The sequence below is a fragment of the Parambassis ranga genome, chromosome 1 (assembly GCF_900634625.1).
Source record: "Parambassis ranga chromosome 1, fParRan2.1, whole genome shotgun sequence".
NCBI classification, from domain to species: Eukaryota; Metazoa; Chordata; class Actinopteri; family Ambassidae; genus Parambassis; species Parambassis ranga.
In genome coordinates, this window is record NC_041022.1 from 20,501,475 (window position 1) to 20,516,574 (window position 15,100).

Sequence of the window (15,100 nt, forward strand, 5' to 3'; positions counted from 1 at the left end):
AGCTATGGTTGAAGCTATGTAAAATCTTGAAGTAATTTCTTTTAAATGGAATGTGTGTGTGTTGCAAGGAGTCCATCAGATGGCAATGTGGAGCTAGGTGGCTCATGTATTCCACTGACGAGATTGTCTGCAATGTATTGCAAGCACTGTTTTATTGTATCAGCAGCAGGATGCCCAAATGTTTAACTAGTCCTGCAATCAGAATCAAACACCAAGACACTCTTATTAATATTAAAGGCCCGAAGAGTCATGATGATACCATGTCATCTTCTCTTCTTCCTTGTTTACTCTTGTCTGTGGAGTTAATATGTTACCAGCTGTACAATGGACTTGCCACTCTGTGGGTGTGTTTCAGGGTGTAGCCACAACCACTGAGGTGTAATATCTGCTCTTGTATGTAACCAAAGAGATGTTCATTCTGTTTGCACTCACCTTTAATGGCAGAGCTCATTACTGTCACCTGGAAGCAGCGGTAACAACTGAGACATCAGGACGTTATTTACCAACTTACCACCAAGGACTGCAGAGGAGGACATGTGACAGGTAAATACATATTTTTGTGCAAACAGAGGCAGCTGTGACAGCACGTCTTCCATTATTCTTGTGGTGATGGAGAAATCTTTGTTCTGTCAGGTGTTTTTAGAGTCTTGCTGTGTGGATCTCAGAAATGAACATAAATAAAAAAAAAATTGTTCCTTTATTAGCAAATTTGGTTACTGACTCACTGTGAGTCAGAAGGTATTCAAAGCTACAGCATGCAAAGCAGGACGTTATGAATCGCAGTCAGCCCTAATCTGTAATCTTTGACTGTACAGCAAAGTGTGCTCAACAAGAAAAATAATTAGAGGTGAACATTATTGAACATTATTGCACTAGCGCCTTGCTAGTCATTGTATGACACTGCTTGTGCAGCAGCCGTAAAGAATTTCCCTCTGGGGATTAATACAGTATCTAAAAAAAAAAAAAAAAAAAAAAGTGTGCTGTCATGTTGTCTTTACCTCTATCTACCTACCACACCCTTATTCTCAGAAAAAACACAAACACGTCTCAGTCTATTCCTGCATGTGCCTGAATACAATGACGGTCTACAACAAAGATAATGTGTCTTTGCTCCACATAGACTTTCCTGTCTGCCTAACCCTGCCTTGAGTTCAGCCTAATGGTCTGTCTCAACTCCAAATTTTAGTCACTCTGGAATTTTATCTGAGGGGAGCTCAGTGGTTGTCGAGGTGAAATCTATAGGCAACACTAATGTTTCAGTTTGTCTGGACTTGGATCAAAGTACCTTATATCTGCAGTGTCATCTGAGAAGCTTTCTGGCTGAATATATTACATTGTGTGGAGTTATTTGTGTGTGCGTGCACTGAGCGGATCTAGGGAAATGAGATCCATTCTGAGAATTGGCACAATGTTTTCTCTTGAACTACGGCTTTTATGCTTGAACTAAGGGTTGCAGACAGAAGTTGGTTCTTTTAATTATTTAAATTTGTCCTGTTTTTGAGAAGTATTCAATTTATCCTGTATTTGTTTTTTTTTTGTTTTTTTCTCTGTGTATTCAGTGCAATGATCATGTTTTCCACTAAAATTCAAATTACTATCTTAAAATGTTCTCCATTCAAAATTGGTACTTTGGATTGCAAAAACCTTTTTAAGTACTCACTGAGATTTTAAGTAACTCTTATGAAATGGACTCACTCTATTGGGGCCCAGTTAGTAGTTTTGGGCCAATACATTATTGGTCCTTTGGCACCAAAGCAGCATTAATGCATTGACTACGAGACCTCCAAAGGCACCTTGTGGTATCTGGCACATATTTAATGAGGTTGGAATCCACGTCTCCCCTTGGTTTGGAGACACTTCCTTGTATGTGGTATGTGCCCTAAACTATTCGGCCTTTGTCAATGATTTTACAAGAACTATGCAAACTGGGTGTCTGCTTATAAGATGTTTTTGTTCATTGGTGTACAAATAACCCCCCCTTATAGCACATATTTACTAGCTGACAGGTTGTGTGTGCTGTAGGTTATCTGTGGTGTTAGATGTGTTGGGGAATAAGCAGCATTGGTTTTTGTTTCAGCCTAAAATATATCAGGTTTAAAAACTCCCTCCAACGGCTGCTGATTGCTCAGAGGGAGAACACATGGAGGCTTTGAGGTTGAAGATCTCAGGCTGATATGAGGGATGTTACACTCCGGGAGGCTTAGCTTCCAGCTGTATTTACTGTATAACTAACAAGCTGAGGTGATCCCAACTTCACTGGTTTACTGAACCAGACACTCGTTAAAAAGTAATGGGTCATGGGCCCCTGTGAGCCTGAACAGTATCACAGCTGCCAAATAATGAGCACTTGGAATCTTGTTCACATGAGTAAACAGCTCTGCTCAGGTCCAAATATGAGAAAATTGACCTAATAATAACCTGGTTGACAACTGGTCACAGACACTATTATGTAATGATTGACAAAAAAAAAAAAAACAATTAGCTTCTGCGGTTATAAGTTTGCACTTTTGTGTGCCACAACAGTCCAAATAGTAGGGCGCCCTCAGCAAACTTCACCTTCTACTGGTGTTAAACCAAATGCAAACAAAACATTTTACACCATATTTGAGGGTGTGGTGCACACACCCAGCTTTGCTCAATCATAGTCAGTCAGTTTGTAGTTCTTAATACCTTTTTGTGTAAAATAAGTGATTGTTTATTCTCATATGTGTGCTTGATTTGTAGTATTGAAGTTTTAGTGCCTGGTTACAAACAAAGCTGTATGACTTGCAGTCAGTCCACAGGCTTACCTGTGTTTTGCATATAAACGTAAAACCATTCATTTGATTGCCAGATTATGTGGTACAGACATAAACGGACATCCCTAGAAATAGAACATCAAACACAATCCAACGCCTGTCTTCACTCCGTGTTATAGGCTAGTTGTGATGGTGCTGAACTGTAGATGATGGTACTTAGGGGTTACAGGTGCAGGTCACTTTATGTTTATTGTGTTATCTGCTTGTTGCGTGTATGTTATTTTAATGTTACAGTACAGTGACTATAGCCTACCTGTCCTCTCCTAGTGCTTAAAAAGACAAACAAATCTCTGCCAGTCAGTCTTTTTGATTGACATTCTTTACACACCCTGTAACATTAAAGGAATACTTCTAACACTAACACCACCCACTGTCAGATTTACGGCTATATGTTTCACAAATACTATGATGAGTTTAACAGAAATGGCCAACTAAGCTATTCTACCCATCACATTAAGACAGACTGCTGAAGGTAGATGTGATGACTCCCAAGTTGCAACCTCTCTGCACAACCAGCACCCTCAGGCCTACCATTTGTGGCAAATGTCTGCAAATAGCACTGTTGTCTCTTCATATTGCATCCATGCAGCATTTTGCCTGGTATGCATGTAATAATGTGAGCATTACCTCCTCTCAGACTTGAAGTGTTGTTCCACATAATCTGTGGGTAAACCTTTGGTGGTCACTCTGGAGCCTTCTCAAAGCATCACGGGGAGGCTTATTGTCTCCTTTTCTATGTTGGTCTATTCGGCGATAGAGTCGTGTGTAGAAGTTCACTGCCGCCTCCCTTCTCTCATATTTCATTTTTTTATATATATCTCTGGATATGCGCCCCCCCTCGTCCCGCTGATAAGCAGCATAACGGGGAGGAGCTCTCTTGTCGCGGGGCTCCTCCTTCCGCTCCCTCCGTTTTCTTTCACTTACCCCCCCACCACCACACACACATACTTGTCTCCACCTTCCTCCTCCTTCTTGCAGCCTGCCTGATCGAGAGGGAGCGGGGACAGATGATGAAAAAGACGTAAAACCGAGGAGTGTAAGGGGGCTTCTTATTTTCTTATGAGCGGAAAAAGCGTCATAGCGGGTGCAGAGCGCAGCGCGGAGGACGGAAGAGAGGGAGACGCATCACGGAGAGAGATAGAAAAGACGGAGGGAGGAGGTGACACTGGCTCGTAAACACGACAGAAAACGGCGAATAGGACAGCAGACAGCGGCGTTCACCCCCCAGCGCCACCCCCGTGTCCCTTCTCATCTCTCCATCTCCATCCTTGTTTTCCAACGTTGGGCTGATTCTTTTTTTTTTGCGCATCCAGAGTAAATCGGTGTTTTCTCTTTTTGATTTGAATCTTTTCTACTCAGACCGCTGCTCGGTCTTTTGTAGAATAAACATCAGAGGCAAGAAGAGGAGGCTGAGCCATCACCACGACCGACAGGATCCCTCCGTGGAGGTCCGGCTCGGGACAATAATCGGCGCATCCGAGCCCGGCGGATAAAAACCGGAGAGAGGCGAGATGACTGTAGCGTAACCCGGCTGAAGCAGAGAGAGACCCCGGCCCCGGTTATCACCGACTCTCCAGCATCACCAATGCGATGCCATAGCGGCTCCTGCAGCAAAACACTAGACTCAGATCAGCAGGGCTCTCATCCACCATGAACCTCTGAACGACATCCGACAAAGGCACAGATGGGTAAGAAGAGATGCTCTGCTTTTGTTTTGTCAATTCCAGGATTTGGAGGTGGGGCTGGGGGGGTGTGCAGGGGGGAGCAGGACGGCTCCAGCTATGGCACTCACTACATGAAGCTGCAACGTTTAAGATGGGTGTGTGTGTGTGTGTGTGTGTGTGTGTGATATAGATGAAGTTGCTTCTCACATTTTGGGAGGGACAGACACACTCATGCTGCTGTGTATTAAGGAGTGTTCCTTGTGACGTCTCACACTAGATGTGCTATCCTGTTACTTTTTTTCAGTCCTGGATATGTGAGACATGATTCTGAATAGTCCTCCAGTGCAGGGTGCAGTCCTCAGGGCCAACAGGTCAGAGAGGCCCCTGTGCTTTTGTCAAAAATGTCACATCATATCTCCAAACGTGGGGACATTAATTTGTAGTGGCCCACTGGTTTGATTCTGGCAGGAATCGGTGTTTTATTAATCTCATAGTCTTCCTGTCACCTGTCTACATCTGAATCACTCTGCAGTTTGTTTTCTGCACGCAGCGACTGCAACCCTCTGCTGACGAAACCTTTTCATCTTGCATTTTGTCAAACTGAAACCAAAACCCGCCACCACTGCCCTGCTGAATCTATTCCTAATTTCCCACGAGGACATGGCTCCGGCTCCCTGGTCGGCGCTTTGGGGTCAGGTATTGATCCAAGGCTCCAGAAAGATGCAAGTGTGTGGGGCTTGAGTAAGTTGATCCCTGATAGGCAGTTAAGTGCAAATGAATGTAGGTTTCTGACTGTGAGAGTGTTTGTGCACTGTAAACAAGAGCCTCTTTCTCTCTCCCTTGACTTGTCGCCCTTGAGTGTGGCAATTAATCAGCGATAACTCCATTAGAGCTGCTCAGCGGTGCAACAGTAGCATATTGTAAAACATGGCAGCTCCCAGGTGTGACTCTGTGAAGCAGATCCCTAAGGATGAATGCATGTTTTCAAACATGCATTTTGGGTGAAGGTAACAATTTGATGCATGAAGGCTGCTGACATGTAATTAGCTTCATTATCTGCATTGCTTGTGCAGACAGTTGTTCCTGAAGTGCATGCTTGGTGGTAAAAGGAGCACAGAGGGGATGCATTTGAGAGGAAGTTACCCCACCGTGGTTTAAAGATGCTACCCCTACCACCCCCACCACCACTACTACTACTACTACTACTACTACTACCATGGATATCTCACTGTATCTTCAAATGGTCAACAATGTTCTACAAACATCCCAGAGCTCCACTTTTCAAACAACAGCAGCAACACAGACCACATCTCATGGGAATGATGGCCTTTTCACATTGTGGAGATGCTGATGCTGAGAGACAGGGCAGTGGGCTGGTGTGAGAGTTTGTGTGTGTGTGTGTGTGAGGGGGCGTTTGCAGGGAAAGAAAAGAGAAAGATCTTTGGGGGTTTTGGATGTCACAGTCCAGAGCTGAGGTGTAATAAAATATAAAATGAATCCAATGTAAAGATGAATGCACAGAATGAGGGGAGTGTAAAAGAAGAAAAAAGGAGGAGGAGGAGGAGGAGAGTGATGGAGTGATGTTTTCCAGTCAACTGTGTGTGGGCGTAGGAGATCCACCTGAGCCCCACAGCTGAAGCTCACTTCTTTGGCCAGATTGGATTAAGAATGCACCCATGTGATTGGTCCCAGTGTCTCTCACTTCTCAGTTTCACTTTGCATTGTTGACATGACATGACGAGCACATGTAGCTACAGTGGAGAACTTATAGGCGAGTAAGGGAAACATATACTGTTTTGATCATTACACCAACAAAAGTGGCAATGTGTTAGTTTAAGTTGTATCTCCTAGCCATGGTGTGTATCTTCATGCATTTCACTGTTGACAAATATGTGTTCAAAAATGGCAAAACTGTGTCTTTAAGGCAATTAGGCGTACACTGACAGATGATTTGTCCTCTGTCCGTCTCTCCTTGTGGCAGTAGATAAGAAACTCAGCTGCTGGCCCTGCAGTGTTTCAGCATCTTTCCATGTAGAGAAGCTGAAGCTGGTTTTGTCACATTGGGTCTGGAGCGTAAAGCTTTGTCAAAGCCTTGATCATATAGCGACTAATGTGATGTACGTCTTCATAAAAAGCAGCTTTGCACCTTTAATCTATGTGCACAGTTTCTCTTTACCTCCCCTAACACAGTTCTTTCATTAGGATACCCTCTATTTTCACTGCCTCTGATTCAAGCTGCAAGGCTGAAACAAATGGCTTTGCTGGCACGTAAAGAGGCTGTCAGTTAATGTTGCCAGAGGTGATGTGGGTATGCAAAGATCAGCAGCCTCTTTTTTTTAACTTCAGAATATCAGATGTTAGCTGTGAGTCACTAAACTTCCCATAATCATACCACACTGGTTTTGTATGAGAACAAAACCGTTAAGACAGTTTGTTCCCTTAGACTTCTTCCAAGCTGAACGTATTGCATTTTGTAAAAAAAAAAAAAAAAAGTAGTGAGAATTTCTGCAGGATAGAACCACAAACCAGGCCTGTTATAAGCAGATGGAGGCAGACATCTGATATCCTGCAGTGTGTGGACACCAGTGAAGGACAGCAAAAGGGGCAGACGTTTTTACATAAGCAAAGCAAATTCCTGTAGCAAATGAAGGTAGATTTTTTACTAGCTAACTTTGGTATGCTAATAGGGCGAAGCATATTTAAAAATGTAAATAATACCTGCAAAAATGTAAACTTTGTTGGCATTAAGTGTGCTTTGCAACATCGGTTGGCATATTTTACACAGTTATTGCATGGTAATGTGATGCTTAACATCAATCTGTTAAACTAATGGCTGTCATTGAGACACAGGTCACATTTACAGTGCTCCTCACAGCCTGTTTTAGATATATCCATTGCAGTGATGGGGAGCGCTATGGTACACATTCAGATGCACTAGTTTCTTCCATTTTTCCCTTAACGTGGCTCATACCTTCCCTGTGCTCACATTCCCTCTGCTTCTGGATACAGACAGCCCCTCTTTCATTAAAGCTGCTGTCTATGTCGGCGCGAAACCGGTCTCCTTGGGTCTTCTGAAGTGCTGATGCCTTTGTTATCATCTTGTGTGTGCCTGTCAGTTAATGAGATTGTGTACTCTTTATGCCACATGGAAAGTGATATGTAAATGCAGTCTAGTAAGATAAACTAAACTTTTGCATGAGCTCAACGCATTTGGATTCTCAGGCACATCTTTGGAAAGTGCCTGAAGTCATCTTTAAGAAATGTGTTTATGGAATATAAGTGTTATATTTTATAACCCAAAGTTTAATGTAAATCTAAATCCACAGTAAAATGTGGAAATGTGCAGGTTTTGTTGTTGATATCTGTGGGATCATTTCAACTCTATATTTTATGAAGCTGTAATATCCTGAGAGGAACTGGTGTGCTTTCAGGATGCAGATTTTGCTCATAACTGCAGATTCCTCAAATTGAAAGACTGTGGCCTTAAGCAGCAGCCGGAGATGAACGCAAATGGATCCTGGTTGCAGTCACTTGTTAAGCAGAAGCTGGTGAGCAACTTCAAAAGCAGTAGCTGAATAATCTTTAAGTAAATGCTAAGGATAGCTGTCTCCCAGTTACAGCCATTCCAATAATCTGTGTTTCCACTATGAGAGGTGGCGAAATTAGAGCAGAAGGTTGATGAAAGCTGAATTATGTCGGAGGCCATATTGGTCCAAATACAGTCTGTCATCCTGCCCCGATGAGCACTTACAAAATTATAGGACCTAGCTCAGCAGAGTGAAAGAAATCCGAGAGAAGAGAAGCACAATCTGTTGCTGTTCTCTCTCCGTTATGGTTTCTTTTTCTTGCTCTTTTGCGCCTCATTGCGTGTTGTGTCGGCATTGACCTGGATCATACAGTAGAACCAGTCTCTGTGTGAATCATGACTGCCGTCAGTGTGTGTATGTGATCTCTGCTGTGCAGCTGGGGTCGTCCCAGGCCCCAGGATGTCCAGACAGCGCCTTGCTAACCCCACCAACAGGCTACAAACGGTCGAGCACAGCCTGCTGCCGCTGCTGGGGGAATTAAGCTGTGTTCCACCTCTCATCTGGCATCTGTAGACACACACAAACACACTCATGGACACTGCTAAGTCTTCTGGCTGTGCTCACACTATTTCTGGGGAAACGAAGTGTCAGACACACACATCTGTTTCATGCAGTGTATAGGGGATATCACTGCACTGGAAAAAGGGAAGAGCTTACAGCCATTGTGCACCCACACCCCCCCCCCTCCCCCAGCCATTTGGGGTTGAGTGTTCAGAGCCCTCATTAGTTGGTTGGAGTGTGTTTGATGGTTCGATGCATGAACAGCTCAGAGTTTTCCTGTCACTAACCTGCTGTCACCCGACGAGCTGGAGAGGTAAAAATATCATCCCACAGCTCAGCAGATGAAAGGTGTAGCACTCTGGTGTTCTAGTTTGACTATAAAAGCTCACATCTTACAAGAGGCGGTGCAGCTATCCCAAGTTTTTGCTGCACATTGTGCCCTGCAAGGGCGGCACGGTGGTGCAGTGGTGTCGCCACTTTCACAGCAAGAAGGTTCCTGGTTTGATTCTGATGAGGACTGTTCTGTGTGGAGTTTGCATGTTCTCCCTGTGCCTGCGTGGGTTTTCTCTGGGTGCTCCGGCTTCCTCTCACATTCTGAAGATGTGCCCGTTAGGTTAATTGGTTACTCTAAATTGCCCGTGTGTGTATGAAAGGTTGTCTGTCTGTATGTTGCGCTGCGATGGACTGGTGAACCCCCCCCCCCCCCCCCCCCCCATGAACAAAAATGTTCTCTTCTTCTAATTTGAAAAGAAAAATCACTGCATTGTTTTTGTCCAAAGGATTATAGCATAGCACAAGCAGAGAAAATACTGGGCTCTTCTAGAAGGGGCGTGGTCAGCAGAAACTAATTTGCATTTAAAGCTACAGACACCTGGGACAAGGCTAAAATCAGGTGTGTACAGGTATGGTGGGTTCATACTGGGAAAAAACTTGCAAAAAAGAATACGATGTGGCATATTTAAGCTTGAATTAAGTTTAAACTAACTAGCTTAAACTAAGCTAAGCTGTTGTTCCTGGTTGAGTTCACATTGGATCACATTGGATTATCACCTTGAATGTTCTACGGGGAATTTATTTTCACTCAACCTTATTTTGCATAGCCAGCATTACCCCTCAGTATGATAGCTGTGAATATGTTTTACACCTGACATTTGCATCTGTCAGGTGATCTTTACTGTACTCACTGAAGACAATTGTCACAGCGTTTTCTTTTTATTTGCTTTGGCTTTTACAGCAACATTTAGCATCCTGTGTTATATCCTTGACCTTGCCTGAGTGCTTTCTGCCAGCCTATAAAGATTATTATCAGATGCAAACACCTTAACAAGGATCTTGTACAAGCTGAAGCAGGCAAGACATTGGTCCCCTTGTAGCCTACATGAAGCACAGACCTACAATTCACTGTTAGTCCTGCGTAATAACCCCACCATAGTCTCACACACATGCACACTGTCTCTCAGGCGGGGTCTTGAGGGGGCAGTTGTTGTGATGATTAAGTATGGATTTCTGCTCTGGCAGGTCAAACCAAGTGTGGAAGAGCTTTATGTGGGGGTGGATGAGGAGCACTCCACACGTTGCTGCTGTTTGTCAAGGACGAGGCCCACCATCAAAGCACTATTGCTGCCACCTTTCCCTCCCTTGCTATCTGTCCCTCCCCTCCTTTTCTAAATAAGGCAGTTTCTCCCAGCGTGTCCTCACCCCACACATACACACATGCCGCCTCTGTGTCGGCCGTGCTCTTGACAAACAGCCAAGCTGAGTTTACCACCAGGCTAAAATAGAAGTTGTCTGTCCTTGAGGATGTAACTCTCCCTTCCCCATTCTTTCAGTGCCCCACTTTCCGTCTCCCATCTCCTTTTTTTTTTTGGCCTCCCCCTCTCTTGGTCACCTCAGTGTCACCTTACAGTCATGTCCCACTGTGGAGACATCAGAGCTCCTCTGGAGACCCACCTAACAGAGAAAATGGTCCTGACCTGTGCTCGACCCAGCATGTGTGTTTACTGAAGCTAGAGAAATGGAATGTACCACTGTTGCACAATTTATAGAGGGTTGTCTGGTGCCACAAGTCATGCCTCAGTCGAAGATGAATATGCAGATTTGCAATGTGCTTCAGAAGAGAAAACTGAAAGTATGAAATATTGAGGCTACTTCTCTGTGAACAGTTCATGATATATGCATTTTAATTTGTGCACGTTATAAAGCATATAGATACAAATAGGGCTACATTACATGTAAGACGAATAAACAGCGTTTATTTTAGTAGTGCTCAAAATGTTAAGGTAATTATATTGGGCTGATAATGTCATTTGGCCTTCACCTGCCTGTCACTATGCTTTTTGACTTGCAAATTGTCACTGGGTGTGTTTGCAACTTTAGCAGCACACTGTGTTTTCATGCTGTACATTCTTAATTTGAATGGAAGTTGATTGAAAAAAATCTCATTGGGTTAAAGGTCCTTTTGTATGCAACACACACTCAGTTATGACACACTTGTCCTTTATTGCCTCCTGCAAGTATATGACCTGGAATGACCCTTAAACATAGCAGAGAGTACTAGCACTGTGTAAGAAAAAGAAACTGACGCATCTAACTAGAGCAGTGAGGCTTTTGATCAAAAGCACTTTTGTATGGCGTCAGCGCTGGACAGCAGGAGAGTTTCGTGTAATTTTATCTGTATTCTATTCTTTCATACTCAGACAGAGAAAACAGAAGGCCTCTGGAGGCCAAGGTGCATGGTGCTGACAGAAAAAAAAACGTAAGGGATGAACTAATGATTCATTCTGAGCAACACAGAACAGCCATTCAGCATGTTTTGTATAACACTGACACACAGTTATCACGTTACGCTTTGTTTTCGACTGAAAGATACAAACGTCAGTGAGGATGCAGCCGTGGGTAATGGGAGGGAGGTGAGACCTGAGCAACGGTGGGAGAGGAGGAGGACAGAGCCAACTGTTTGTTTGTGGCTGTATGGATGGATAGATAGAGAAAAAAGAAAGAAAGAGAAATTTTCATCAGGATTATCCAGCAGCAGAGAATCTCATCTGGGAAAGTGGCCCAGTGCTTACTGAACACTTACACACACTCACACACACACACAATGCCTCAGGAGGCTGCAAAGCTCTGCTTCCCCTCGGTTTGCCCAGGAAAGCCCCTCTTTAAAGCCGCTTGCTACACTGTGGTCCTTCCAAAAAAAAAAGACGCTGCTGCTGAATCTTAAAATATAATGCTGTTAATTTATGCATATGTGTGTGTGTGTGTGGCTCGATTGTGTGTCTTCCTTGTTGAATCTCATTGGGATTTCCTCCCACTTGATTACACTGTTTATTCATTGTGCGTCCACAAACTCCTGCCCACCCACCAGCAGGCTGCAGCCAGGAGGAAAGCCTAGATAGCAGCGTGGTGCTTAGTATTCCATGGCTGTAGTTACATATGGAGACCTGAGGCCAGATGCGTGAAAGTCTTTGCAGAGTCAAGATGAAAAGAGAAAAAAAAGATGCCTGCTTTCATCCTGTAGAGGGATGTGTGGGTGGCTATACCCCCAGACAGGTTGTCTGGGAGACAAACAGCCATTCAGACTGATACAGAAATCCCATTTAACCTGAGTCTTTGGACTTCTATCACTGCACTTCTGTCTTCTTTTTTTAGTTGCACTGATTGCTGGAGACAGTTCTGTAAGACTCTCTGTTCTGTTTGTTGATGTTGCACAGCTGAAAGCTGAACAAGGATCAACTTTAGGTTTAGATGTTCCTCTTTAACTTGCAGGTAATGCCCCTTGACCTTAGAAGGAGCAAAGCCTCTTGCAGATGTTCCTGCCCTGACTTTCACCCTGTCAGGATTCCTAGGGCTTGTAAAAGGCTCTCTCTTGCCCTCAGCCACGACCCATTGTAAATTAGTGATAAAAATGCTCACTCACTGCTTCTCTTTTCTGGGCTGTTTCCTCTTTTGTCTGACTTCCTGCTAGTGCGTCCCGACCCTCCAGCTTCACCACACGCATAGTGCCTCCATTTACTTTGTTTTTGTTTTAGCCGTCGCCCCACACAGCATCCTGTTCTTCATAGCAGCGATCGGGCAGGTTCTGCTCATCAGGTCCTTCATACGTTTTTGGATCACCAACAGGAAGTGTGCAGGATCAAATGGCCATGATCTTGTCACAGTGGTTTACCATGTATGCATCAGACACACACTTGACCATGTGCTCTTCTATGGTTTAAGTGTAGTCATCCTGAACCGGTTGATTTAGCTGTCTTTGATCACCTGGCAGTCTCTTTCATATGATCTCCACTTACCTCAGTCCACCTCACCAAACTGATTCACCTCAGCTCCTTAAATTTACCCTCTGTTCCTCATCGCTGTCAAGCTTTTACTGCTTCAAACACATTTTTTAGTATCCGTGAGCAGCAGGGCCTCACCATGGAACAGCCTGCCAGTGTTTTTAATAGCTTGTGCATAAATATTTTACATTCTATAGCTGCTGTCAGTTCTCCTTCTCTGCTATGGTTAAATGAAGAAATAAGAAGCCGTGATTCCCACAAGCAAAGTCCTGCTGTTTTTCACAGGTGATCCCTAAATATTGTCATAATCCCATAATGCTTTTAAAAAAGTCATACGCAGGTTGAACCTTCCCCTGAGAGACTTCTTTAACAAAATACTGTATAGCAGGTTTGGCAGCATATATGCAGCATTCTGATAACATGATGTTGACTCCTGCTCACACAACACTAACTCACTTCTGTCAGCCCTGGGCTGCACGGTAGCACTTTAAAAATCAGCTGAAAAAAAAAGCTACGTTTCTCATGATGGATCCAGATATTTTATCACATTATTAATTCATGTTGACTGTTATTTCAACACCTCCAATTTTAAACATGTCACTCGTAAAAGATCCTCCCAAATACGGTTTACATTGAAGTCTCTAAACAGCTATCACAACCATCTGGTTTTCACTCTGACCACAGCTGCTGCAGACTCTATTTACTTCAGCCTGTGACACAGCAGACCACGATGTCTGAGTCAGGCATCTGAAAAACGACATTATTTCAGATTATTGGATTGGATTGATCACAGAGGCTTTGATCCGATTTAGTCCTTAAGCTGTGCAGTGTTTCAGATCCTTGGGTGGCGTGGTTGTCAAAGCTATTGTCCTGTAGGGTCACAGGTTAAGTAATCACTGCTGATGACTTTATCATTTCCAATCAGGTGGTGGGCTGTCCATAACCTCTGACCTCTGCCCCTCACTGTAGTATATAAAGAGAAAAAAATGCAGAAATAGAGATTGAAACATAATGGATTTTTTTTGTCTGTGTTACATGTTGGACCAATTTTAATTCATTAAATTTTATTGAATGATTTTTTTTTGCATATGGAGACTCTGAAATGTGAGTTTTGAAGTTTAAAGTAATACAGTATTTTGGGATCCACATCACAGGATACACAAGATTACACTTCCCAAAGAGCATATTATATATGAGCATGGACCTCCATCATTCATATTAGTAAGACACTTTATTATTTTTTTATTTTTTAAGTTATTTGTTGATGTGAATATACAGTGCAAGACCTTTGAAAAGCTCAAGCAAACACTCAGTGTAATGAGCTAAAATGAAAATCATATTTGAGTCAGAAGCAGACCATCAACATTTTTGCAGCAAAGTCAGATTTAATCATACAATAAACATTTCCTGGAAAGATTTTATCCTCAGTTTTTAGTCTCACCGCAGCTGTTAGTACATTTCATTTCATTTACATACTATTTAACATCCATTCCAACAACCCCCCCCCCCTCCCCCCACACACACACATAAGATCAGCAGCCCTTCCTGCCTGCCCTGCGTCGTAGTAAAATACTGGACATTGTGTGTGTTTGTTGATATTTCACTCATGCATGTTGTTCTGCAAAGGTTGTGTAATCAGACACCACTCCCCACTGGCATGATCTCAGTCACAGATACCTGAAAGAACAGGGAGCTGAACTGCTGCGACTTGGCCACTTCTAGCGTCTGGCAGGAGCTGTGTGATGACGGATTGTAAGGAAGGGTCGTGTGAAAGATCAGCTGTGTTTGGGATCTGGGTCACAGACACTACAAACAGGAATCATCCCACATTTAACAACTGTGTGGACTAACAGGTCAGTCTGCCACTGATTGTACGCATTGTTGGTAACCTGAGACACACCCTTGGGTCACTGACTTCCTACACAATGTCTGCATAAAACATACTGTTTATGTGTCACAGTGGGTGAATGTTGAATGTCTGCTTCGCTTCAGGGGAAATGCACCAAACAAAATGCTGTTTATGTCACCAGGTATTTGACACATTTTTAAACATGACTTCATATCTGAGTCTGCATATCATTGTTGCGATTAAAAAAAAAAAAATGAACCCAGTCACCCAGTATGACAGCCTGTAGATGCTGCTTTGCTGGTACATGAATTCTACATTTTACATGTTCACCTGAATTTTTAACCTGCTGCTGATGCTTACAAAGACACAGATAAATGTCAGTCATCCTCAGAGGACCCTGACTGGCCTGAACTGTTCTTCAGCTAGA

General features: G+C 43.4%; 1 protein-coding gene across 8 annotated transcripts in view; it reads left to right on the forward strand.

The window, feature by feature from the left end:
* Positions 1–426: 426 nt before the first annotated feature.
* mgat3b (beta-1,4-mannosyl-glycoprotein 4-beta-N-acetylglucosaminyltransferase b) overlaps positions 427–15,100 on the forward strand; it is a 53,745-nt gene continuing 39,071 nt past the window's right edge. For 2 of the 8 annotated variants that reach the window (XM_028418398.1, XM_028418611.1), the window contains exon 1: positions 427–543. The gene's annotated coding sequence lies outside the window, so the exon portion shown is untranslated. Of the gene's footprint in view, positions 544–3,738; positions 4,487–5,136; positions 5,204–14,551; positions 14,678–15,100 lie in introns of those variants that run through there. The other 6 variants (XM_028418472.1, XM_028418743.1, XM_028418821.1 and 3 more) reach the window with 5 other exon arrangements.